The following is an 11,054-nucleotide window of genomic DNA, read 5'->3' as shown; positions in this document are numbered from 1 at the left end:
ATGAATATCACCTCGTGACCACCTCTCCCCTCCCCTACCCCCCTTCTCCCCCTTCCGGCCCCTGGGCCTTCCTTGTGTTAATAGAAGACCTTCACTCACTCACTCACTCACAGCGCCCTCATTATGAAAAACAAATAAACAGATAAAAAGAAACAAATAAATTTCGGACACTAAGTTGAGGTACGCGGGTAATATCAGCTCACAAGTCTGGAGATGCGCTTAAGAAAAGGTAAATTAAGCTTTACATTCAGGTAGAGCTTAATTGATGAAAAATACAATGAACAAGTACATAGCATACAGCATAGTACCGCACCAGCAAATACTCCCACCAGTTCTGCGCAGGTGTCCATTTGTTTATTTTACAGGTTAACGTCATCACGGGGCGCACGTGGGCTATGTCCCATGGACGCATGGCCTGGCATCGATGACGAGGTCGTGGCTGGCGCGCACCCCGAGCGGGCTCGGCTCCGTTATGACCGCTTATACATAGATCGTCCTCATCTTGTAAACACATCGCTTCATCATATCAGTCACGGTCATGTCAACTGTTCTCCCACCACGCAACAATATGTACGAAAGTATCTCCTTCAGCGTGGATACCTGCCACAAAGGCTCATTTCTATGCCTGGGTGGAAGCTACATCAACTACATGTACAGAAAAATTAACAGCCGCACATAACAAGCACAGCAAGAAGACCGATTATGATTCTTGCACTTAAAACACAAGAGAAACACGACAACCTTGAGTCCGGCCCTTCTATTTCTCGCGTGTGCAACGATGGTCTGCATAGCCAGCCTATGGGTTGCTTGGTTTCCTCCGCGGCGATATTACGAAAGCCTTCCCGTAATGCGGATATGAACAGTTCCACGACGGACAGCGACTTAGCACGGACACGTATCAGTCTCCCGTGACGGCAACGCTCTCAGCCTGAAAGCTCATATGCTTGGGCGATATACCTTGGCCCCTGAGGAATTCCCGGCGGGGCGCGTCCACCGGGCGCCGTCCATAGAGGAGCTCGGGAAGAAGCGTGTAAAAGGATGGCGAAAGCAAGGACAAAGCAGAGACGCCAGCCCTCAGACCAAATCCTGGAGGCGCTGTGCATTTCCTGGAGAAAGGAAAGGGAGAAAAACAAAGGATGCAGTCGAGCAGTTCACGCACAAATACCATAGTGCCTAAGGACGAGATGCTAGTGAGCGAGCCTTCAAGATGTGCACGGGATACATGACGACCGAGATTATTGCCATAGAAATGCGCGCTATGTGTGCAGGATGCAGATGAAATGCCAGTCACAGACCGTGTGCTGCGATAAGAATGTTGAACGTCTCATGCTCAGGTACGGGGGCCGCCACAGGCCAGAAGCACAGGTATCAGCATATTCGCATTGCCCACCAAGCTTTACTTAATTACGCATTACGCACCGCAGAAATACGATACACCGCATTTTGTTGCGCAAGGTTCGCATCGTTATTCCGCGTATGGAAGAATTCGGCGGGAATACTGACGTGGTTTTGTGACCGGAACCTTGCCTCACCGCAACGGTGTTCAACAGTATTTTGTCATGTACTTCCCACGCCATCCAGTGGTCAGTTTTTGTTCGAAGACTGAAGGAGAATCGCCCCTCCATGCCTCAAAGAAAGCGGAAAGTTATAATGTGGTAATAGCTGAGACAGCGCGGACAAAAAAAAATCTCCAGAAATTCAGAGAACTCTCTACTAATACGTAGCATTCTTATACCTCTTGTCCACAGTATGAGTTCTTCACAACTGGATTTTTTAAAGCTTTCCTTTGTTTCTTTTCTCTAACGATGTAAATTTATACAATTATATCGATTAACTGTCTTTACATCAATTACGTATTTTTCCGCAGATGCAAGGAGTAGAGCAGGTTTGGTGCATTTTCGCTATTTTTTATTCGTATTTACAATGTTCTTTAGTGGACTTCTTTAGCGGACTTCCGCTATTTTTGGAGGACGTGTATAAGGTGAATATTTTTATATCGTTAATAAAGGAAAAATTGTATTCTTGTCATTTTTTGGTTTTTGTAATTCTGTTTGACCAATTATCTCCATTTACCCTACTAAAACGATTAATTGTGTTACTTCAGCCAGTTACGCATTTTTGTGGATATGCAGTGCATTGCACGGTTTCCCATTTTCGCTATATTTCACTCGTATTTCAAGCGTTCTTCTGCAGGCTTTTTTTATTTAGTCTTCGTTTCATTGGAAGAGATGTATCAGATGCATATTTTTTATTTCGTCACATCATTTTTGTGATTTTTTTATTTTTCTTACTTTTAGGTTTTTCAGAATTGTGCTTGCCCAATTATCTTCATTTACGCTATTGTAGCGAACTGATGAGCTACTTCCGCCCGTTTTTCAATGTTTTGGAAATACAGGGCCTTACGCAGTTTGCATGTTTCCGTTATTTTTAGTGCGGAGCACTTTCGCGACCATTACTGTGGTTTGACATCGGCGTCAGCGTCGTAACACAGTGAGCGAAGACCGAAAGAAAACGGCCGAGGAAAGTCTGGCAAAAGTGTGAGGGGGAGGGCAGTATGCCGAGCCCGCACGAGACGCTCGTCGGTAGTGATGCTTGGCGAAAGCGTGAGGGGGAGGCAGTGAGACTTGTTGGGCGGTGGCGACGCGCTGCGAGACGACGCCATAGCAGCGCGTGCCGTCGTGCGCTCGACGATGATGGGCGTTCACTTTTGTAGACGCAGTTCGCGGCCCCTTACTGAGCCGCAGTTCTAGCCGCCGATGCAGACGCTTACCATCGATGTAGTCAATCGAGAGAACCCCACGAATGAGTCTGCCTCGGCGCACTGCAGCACTCCCGAGTGAGTGCTGAAAAACGAGCGAGGCAACCGGTGGACGTACGTCGCGTCCTCCCCGTTGAGTGACCCATCCGAACCACATGACAGTTGCGCGGGAGGTTCAAACACGATTTACAAAAACCTAGCGCGCGCCGCCATGCGTTCGCTGGTCATGCGATCATTTACCGAAAAGCAGCAGCTGTGTGCCGTGATCGAGAAGGTTGCAGTTCGTGCTGCGCACAAACTTTGCATTAGAGAGTATAGTAATCGCCAGACGTTTTTACTCGTATTCTGCTCGTTCTTTTGCGGGATTTTTTTAAAGCGAAGCTTTTCACTTCCGCCTCCCCCCCACGACTAAATAAAAGAAGTGACTGGCACTGAAAAGAATCCAACCTGGAACAAACAGAGAAACCCAGCGAGACCCCGTTGTCTTACCGATTAAGCTACGAGCCCTCGCGGTGACAGAGGAGACGGACGGTGCACTCACCGAGCACATCTGCGGGTTTACCCCCTGCATTCCAGCTGAATGCCACGTGATGCGTCACGCGACCTTTCGCGCCGCTGTGCGCTCCACAATCGGCACGTGTAGCGGCCATGTGCGCGCCTTGCGCATGCGCTAGGAGTTAGTAAAAATTAATGGAAGATCGCAGCAGCGCATGGCACCTCACTTCTCCTCCGTCTCTGCTGCCGATATTGTCGCCTGAGTCGGCGGCGGCAGAGACGGAGGAGAAGTGAGATAGTCTAACACCGGGTTTTAGAATTCCTTTTATTTTATAAAGAAAGAGTTTTCACTCATGTGCTTCACCAATACAACTCAACCAACCACCATTCATGAATCATGCATTAATTTAGCCTTAACAAATATTATCTCTTTGAAGTAATAAAGTGTGTGGTTAAGTGCATTTCACTTGTCTACGGTTTCACTCTTTGTAGAGCCCCGTGTGTGAATTCAAGTGACTTCTCATAGGTAATCGTATTGGGGGTCGTTTACAGCTGTGCTTTCGAGGACCTTCCAGGGTGGATTGGTGAGCATTTTTTAGTTTCGTCTTCAGTTTTCGGAGGACATTTATGTTATTATTAATTTTGCCAAGTCATTTTGCAAAATGTTTATTTTTTATTTTTTCCTTATTTATTCTGTTCGACCGATCCTCTAGATTTGCGCTATTATAACGATTAGACGTATTAGTTCCTCCATTTGCGCCTTTTTTGTGGAAATGCATGGTGCTCCACGGCTTGCTCATTTTCGTTGTTCTTTTTATTCCTGTTTTGAACGTTCTTTTCCAAACCTTTTAGATTATTAGATTTTAGATTAGGCCGCTTTTTTCGTTGTACTGGCATCCCTTCCGTGACGGATATGACGTACGTAAGTGAAAACTTCGTGAATCCCGGAATAAAACACTTTCGTGTTAAAAACTGGCAGGCATAAATAGCCATCAGCAAATTACCCCATGACAGCAATGCCCAGTGTTTCTTGTATTGACAATTGTAAACTGAACAGCGTTATCTTTACGGCGTCCTCTTCTATAATCGGCACGGTTGAGCCTATGCATGCTGCACATGGGGTTGTTGCGAACCCTCCTTGGAAATGAGGAGTAATGACGGGAACAGGAGGGGACTAATCGTCTGATATGCGTGGGTACGCGACAATCGTACAACTGCCAGACAAATTGGCTGACGATTACAATACTCCCTAATGCGAAATTTGAGCACCGTGCGAACTGCAGAGTCTTCTCGGCGACGGCGCATACATAGCTGCTGCTTTGGCGGCGCGCAGCTCTGGGCTTTGGCGTCGGCGGCGCTGAACCTCAGCTCGGGCAGAACTTCCTTTGGCTGAGAAAGTGATCGCGCCACACTCTTAATCTGGATCCACATAAGATCCACTTAGTAACTGGAACTTTTTTGCAAAAAAGTTCCACTTATATATTTGGAACCGTGTTCCACATATCCTGAAAATGTAAGTGGAACAGTGCACCACATATTTTTGCAGCTAAATTATCTGGATCGGCGTTCCAAATAAAAGTATACAGATCACTGATCCACGTAAAATGATTATGGATTTATCCGGTGCGCCGTTCCAGGTACTTTCAGACCAGCTGTTTATATAAAATGGTGTTCCGATAGACGTTGAGAAGCTGTCTATGGGACTCCACTTTTGCAATATATCTGCTTTCCTGTTGGTATAAACTGAGGTCATTTGCCAGGCTGGCGGATGCATTGGTATCAGAAGGAAACCGCAAGCACCATTCTAACGCAGCCTTGACATATGGCCCACAGTGACACCAGCAATTGGAAAACAGAAACCGCCGCAGCAGTGTGGCCCCTGACAGTTCCCAACAGTTGCCTATCGGAGCACAGTTCTATATAAAAGTTGGTCGAAATACCTGGAGCGGCACACAGAGACTTTGGCTTCACCCGCCGCATCCTGTTCTGGGTTTTGGCTGCATGTAAAAGAAACAAGACTCGCATTAAAATACATACCAAACCAACTATTAGCACAGATACAATGCTTTTCAAAACACTAAGCAAATTTTATTCGCTCGTATTATTGCGTACATTTGAGATACGGAGACATATCTCTTTCCACTTGGGCAGAAAATGACCAGCGTACATGATCAAATACCAAAACGATATCAAGTGGCCAAAACGATCTAAGTGGCATTTTCCTATTTTCGCTAATATTTACCATTCTTTTTTGCTAAAAAAACATGGGTAATAAAGATGGCTTTAAGCGAAACTGCGTCACAAACAGACTTGTACATCTACCCCCGCACTAACTCAAAAAGCATTACACAACAGTGAGCATAAAATATGCTGTTTTATCACATGAAATCAGGTACCGCAATGCGGAAGTACCCACAGCGCTTGCCATACCATGTTTACGCATCCCGGTTCCAAAATATGCAGTTTGCTATTAAATTGTAGGGAAAAGCCAAAAATACAAGCCATACACGGTTGAATTATCACAAGACCTGCAAGAGTGTAGGAAAAGAACACCGGAGCCAATACTAACAATATAACATTTGCACAGAAAAACTTACCGGAAGCATGTGGCACTATTGCACAACTAAAACATACACCATATATCAATATCAAGCTAACTGTAGCCAAAACCGACTATATACGCGCCCTGAAAAAGCCTTTCACTGATGTCGCGTTGCTTCCCCGACAATATGTAGCTATTTAAAATAACTAATCCGAAAAAAAAGCTCATAGCACCCAGTGTGAATATTACAAAATTTTACAAACCAGATAGCTCGGAGCATGTTACGCATCTTAAAATTTAACAAGCAGCCTAACTCTAAAGACGTTATTAATTCCCTCAAGAACAATTCAGACATCCCAAATAACCAAGCCAGGTAGCGTTGCAACATACAGGTAACCAATTTTACCAAGCGAACTTGGAAGCATTTTTCCAGCCGGAACATTTATCTGATGTAAAATTCACAGTTGCGTGCTATACGAACCCTACTATCATGACGACAGTATGCTTGTGACCAAAGCACTGCCTCTAACAAGCAAGAAATGCAACTTAGCCCAAAGTAAACAACTTTTTCAAGCTAAATATGTATATTTCGCATTCTTCTAGGGCTTAGGTGCCAGCTAAGATAGAGAACAAAAATTGATTAGTAAAGCCCCAAACCGTCTGTGTAAATAATTACTCTCACGTTTGCATCCATCAACAGCAGCACTGCCATGGAAAAAAATTTCGAGCTGCACTTGAATAATAAGAACATTACGGTGCAGTGCCATTAACTACATTAACAGAGTAGCTGCAAAGGCAGCCTGCGCTTTGTGCCAATAATAAAAAAATTGCAAAGGAAAGCACGACTTCACTTTTGCAATTGACATGCCGCTTGCATCTACCAATCATTTGAACCACGACATATCTTTCCGAATAGGCTTCAACGTCTAACAATAATTTAAAACCCCAAGTAGAGTGACCACATCAAGTCTTTCAACAGAGCTTTCAACTTAAATGACATCAGGCCACTGTTAAATGGCCAAGAACTCTCTGCAAAAGTCCCAAGAACTCTTAAAGTCGCATAAGTTTCAGGAGATTAAGATTAAATATACGGCGAAGAGGATGACCACATCTTGATGTGACAACGCAGGCGGAAAATCCATGACGTGTTTCTTGCAGACAATATTTACGCTGCCATTTTCTTCTCTCAAAATAACTGGACCTCGAGAATAACTGGACCACGTCATGTACCTTTAAGGAAGGAAGAAGAAAATTTTGTTAGACGAAGGCTTTAAATGAGTGAGTTGCTTAGGATACCCCTTTTATAGCCCAGTAATTGATTGAAATATCAGCGATTTCTTGGTTTCTTTTCTGGGAATCCTGCTAACAATGTACAAAAAATATTAGCACAGACTGTCAATGGCCGGTCTCTCATTCTGGAAAGCAACCGCACTGGGCGTGGCCGTGGCCATGGTGCCGTATTATTACAGCAGCAACTCTCAATGTGAAAGCAAAATGTTTGCAAAACTTGAATGCAAAATAATAGTTTTGTTGCAGCATCCGAAACAGGCTGAATGTGAAGGTATTTCCCAATATTGGAGTTCACGATTTATTTTTAACAGTAAGATTTTGCTACAAAGAAAACTACCACAAATTCAGTCCCGCAAAAATAAAATGCCTGCTTCAATAAACACTACCATAAATTGGGTCCCACAAAAATAAAATGCCAACTTACCCAACTAAAATTAAGATGCAGGCGTTCCTGGCAGGGCCTCCTCGGAGTTCATTTCCAGGAAAGTTTTGCCAACGTGTTCCCAAAAGCTCTTTCACCTACAGGTCAAGTTCTCACTGAAATGGTGTTCCGAAGCCATTACGTACATTGCAACTACCTAAAAAGGGACTATAAAAGTTCCATAACTAGGAGTGCGTACTTACTTGTAGAATGCAATGATTTCATCCCGTGCAACGGCTTTCATGTGTTTCCTTTTTGTGAACACACGCCTTCAAGAACGGTGAACACACGCCTTCAAGAACCAGGAAAATGGCAGTATGCATTCCTTGTTCCATTGTTTTAAGTCCCGGTCCGCCCTATTTCCTAGAAAATAAAAACAGTATAAAAATATCGAAGCATAAATTTACGCTTCCCTCTAAGAAGGGAGTACTACAAGATCTCGTACAATGCCTGATTAGTTGTGCTAAAATTTATTTTGCAGCACGAGCCCTGGTAACGTTTTCAGGCGAAACAATTTTAAATATAAAAATATTTGAACATTTTTAGGCTCACCTGTCATTGCTCCATGCGGAGTGGTGAACGTCTGTATAATACGCAACACTCAAGAGGCACTCTTTCGTGGCTTTATGACTTCCACAATGCATTCATAATCTGCCACACTTGTCACGACGACGCCTCGGCGTGCCGAAGATGTCTTCAGCCACAGTGAATGCCACAGCCATGATTTCAGAGGTATATGTAAGGAATGGAAATAATTCGTTTTAATCTCTGTTCTTCAGACAAAGGAAAACAATTGTCGCAAACTACCAGTGTAGAGACAAATGTCTTCACAGTCAGCCATCTGGACAGTCAGTCAGCCACCAGTCAGCCATCTGGACAGGTTATACAGATCGAATACAGAATGTAGCAATCTGCTTTCGCAGTATATTTTATAAGTTCAAGGAAGCACAGAAATGGGTTAATGTTGGGTGCACATAGTGATGCAAGAACTTTATCACCTGAGCGTTGTCGGAAATTATTTCGACTCTCGGGTTACCACCGATATTGACGGCATAAAAATGCAAGAGTGGCTTATTTCTAACGCGGTTCGTGAAGTAGCAACCACTAATTATGGATATTGGATAATTATCCTGAAGTCCCAAGTTACCACTGACATTAACAGCATAGAAATGGCAGCACACTTTCTATATACCCGCTGCGTGTTTCCACATTTCTTCACAAAAGAAACGTTTGTTACTGCTGTACTGCTAAGACAACAACTGTACCTTCCATTTCTCGACACTTCAGGCAATGTTATTTAAAATAGATCATCTCAATTGGTCAAAGGAATTGGAAGAAACATGAAACAAACATGAAACAAGGAATCATGGAACAGATAAACGTAAGATGACGCCTTGAAAGCACATCAACACAACTCGAAATAGCGTCTACCTTGCGCGCAACGGGCAAGGTCGAAGACTCCCGGTCTGGTAAGCACAGTAAATGCATTCTACTCAGCAGACTAACACAACGCCGCAATTACCACGCAAGTTTTAAAAATACCCATAAATCTAAGGACGGACGCTCCGACAAACTTGCTTGGAAGTTGTACACGTGTGCACGCGCGATTATCGCGAGCGACTAACCCGAGAAGATTCGCTACCGCAGAGATACACAGCAACCGTCAATATACAACAAAGCAAAGCCACACAGTAAGGGAACATCCAATCATGAAACGCGCAAACCAGCAACTTCCTTATAGCAATGGCTAACGTACGCAGTCAGAAATGTCCAGCCGACTCTGACCCACTTACACGGAAGTTTTGGTAAATTACGGCTGCAAGCGTTTCTCCAACACAAAATGTTACACGCCGCGACCACAAGCATGGACGACACACGAATAACGGGCAGAGAAGCGGTATGTTTATCGGACGCAGTTAACAAGGATGCAACAACCGTTACCAGCACATAAATAAGCAGCACTGACCTTTTTTGCGCCTCCTGGCAAAACTCCACTTCGTCGAACAGGAAATACAGCCCGGGGATATGAAAAAAATCGTAGTTGCACGCCGCAATCAACCCAATCAAACTGCTAACGGCGCTAACGGTTCTCGCCAGCGTGACCGAGAATTTCTTTAGTAAATATCAGGCGCATCGCGCGAGCAATTGAGAAGCCCGCTTGGGAATGCCACTGGTGGCGCTGCATGCGGAAGACCATAAAATTAGCGGAGGGAATCCTGGAAGATGGGAGCGCTGCTGTCGTTTAAAGTGTTGACACAGTCCCGATTTTCATTCGTCGTCGTCGTACCCGTTGCAGCCCCACTGTACCGTGAATCAACGCAAAAACAGCTCTGCCGTGCTGCTGCTGACGCATGCGCATGGAATGCGCTACTGGGGTGGCGGTCTTTTCCTCATGGCTTCGGCAAACTTTCGTTCTCGCGGAGGCTTTGGCGATGCGCCCCCATAAGAGCTCATACAAACTCGGCACACGTGATGGCTTTTATTTGATTCGGAAAACGGGCATATGCGTTTAAGCGGACGTTTACGCCCGCTGAGGCCGAAACAAAGCTCAGATAATAGCCGCGTTAGCGCGTTAATACTGGCTAAAGTTGTTTCTCGCGGAGGGCCGTGAGTGCGTGCGATATCCGAGCTTAACTTTGGATGACAATTTCTGCGTTACTGTTTACAATGAACGCAAAAGGGCGTGGCTTCATTTACTGCTTTTCTTGACAACAAGCCTTTCCATAGTCAATAAAATATACTGCGACACTCTTAGATACCCACGTTATATAAAGCTACTTAGCGAGTAATAATACATCGGCCCGTTACCCAGCCCTTTTCCCTCCTGAACAGGTAAACAGCAACTGGGGAAGCAGCTGGAGAAGGCGGATCATTCAATGAACTTCAGTTACTATGACAAGACACAACAACAGCAAGTTAACTCAGCGCATTTTTGCACAGCATAATTAGGAATTACAATGTCATTTCAGCATTAATACATACAAAATAATGCAGGTATCACGTGGTATATTTAGTTGTCCAAGTTTAGTTCCGTTCACCCAGGTCAACCGCTCCCTGAAAAGAGGCTTTTGTTTTTGCTTGTGGAAATTAAAAGGGACGCACCTGTTAGCATTCCTATCGGACTTACTACGCCATGACCAACGGACTTAAAAGCCATCGTGCACCAATACGAATAGTTTTAAAAATACATACCGATGTTCACAACGGCCTAGTTTGCTTATTTTAGATATATGTCGCTTCTCTACTGAAACAAAGAAAAAAACTCGCATGACCGCTCGCGCCTTCCAGTGAAGACTGGATAAACCAAAATGCGTTTCTTGTTTTTTTTTTATCTCTGCAAAGAAATTATATACAGCAGACTCCCGTTAAGACGAACCCGATGGGACCATAAAAATGTATTCGTATTATCCGAAATTCGTCTTAAGCGGAGGTGTATTGCATTGTGGACGTTACAAGAGAAAAATGTGGTGCTTCTTAATCAGTGTTCGTTTTAACCAAGTTCGTCTTAACGAGGGTCTACTGTATTTCTGGAAGAAGCAAACCGGGTC

General features: G+C 44.4%; 1 long non-coding RNA gene across 2 annotated transcripts; it reads right to left on the bottom strand.

Moving 5' to 3' along the window:
* Positions 1 to 7,713: 7,713 nt before the first annotated feature.
* On the bottom strand, positions 7,714 to 9,575 carry LOC144167489 (uncharacterized). 2 transcript variants are annotated; one of them, XR_013322011.1, is made up of 4 exons: positions 9,473 to 9,546; positions 8,314 to 8,378; positions 8,059 to 8,200; positions 7,714 to 7,869 (listed from the first exon to the last, which is right to left on the bottom strand). It is a non-coding gene; the product is annotated as an uncharacterized LOC144167489 (long non-coding RNA). The 2 variants fall into 2 exon arrangements; XR_013322010.1 differs by lacking the exon at positions 8,314 to 8,378 and having other exon boundaries at positions 9,473 to 9,575.
* Positions 9,576 to 11,054: the final 1,479 nt, after the last annotated feature.

The sequence above is a fragment of the Haemaphysalis longicornis genome, unplaced genomic scaffold, assembly GCF_048455015.1.
Source record: "Haemaphysalis longicornis isolate Haplotype H1 unplaced genomic scaffold, Haemaphysalis longicornis Haplotype H1 scaffold_2, whole genome shotgun sequence".
Classification (NCBI taxonomy): Eukaryota; Metazoa; Arthropoda; class Arachnida; order Ixodida; family Ixodidae; genus Haemaphysalis; species Haemaphysalis longicornis.
The sequence above is the reverse complement of the archived record's forward strand: the minus strand, read 5'-3'. Positions and strand labels throughout refer to the sequence as shown.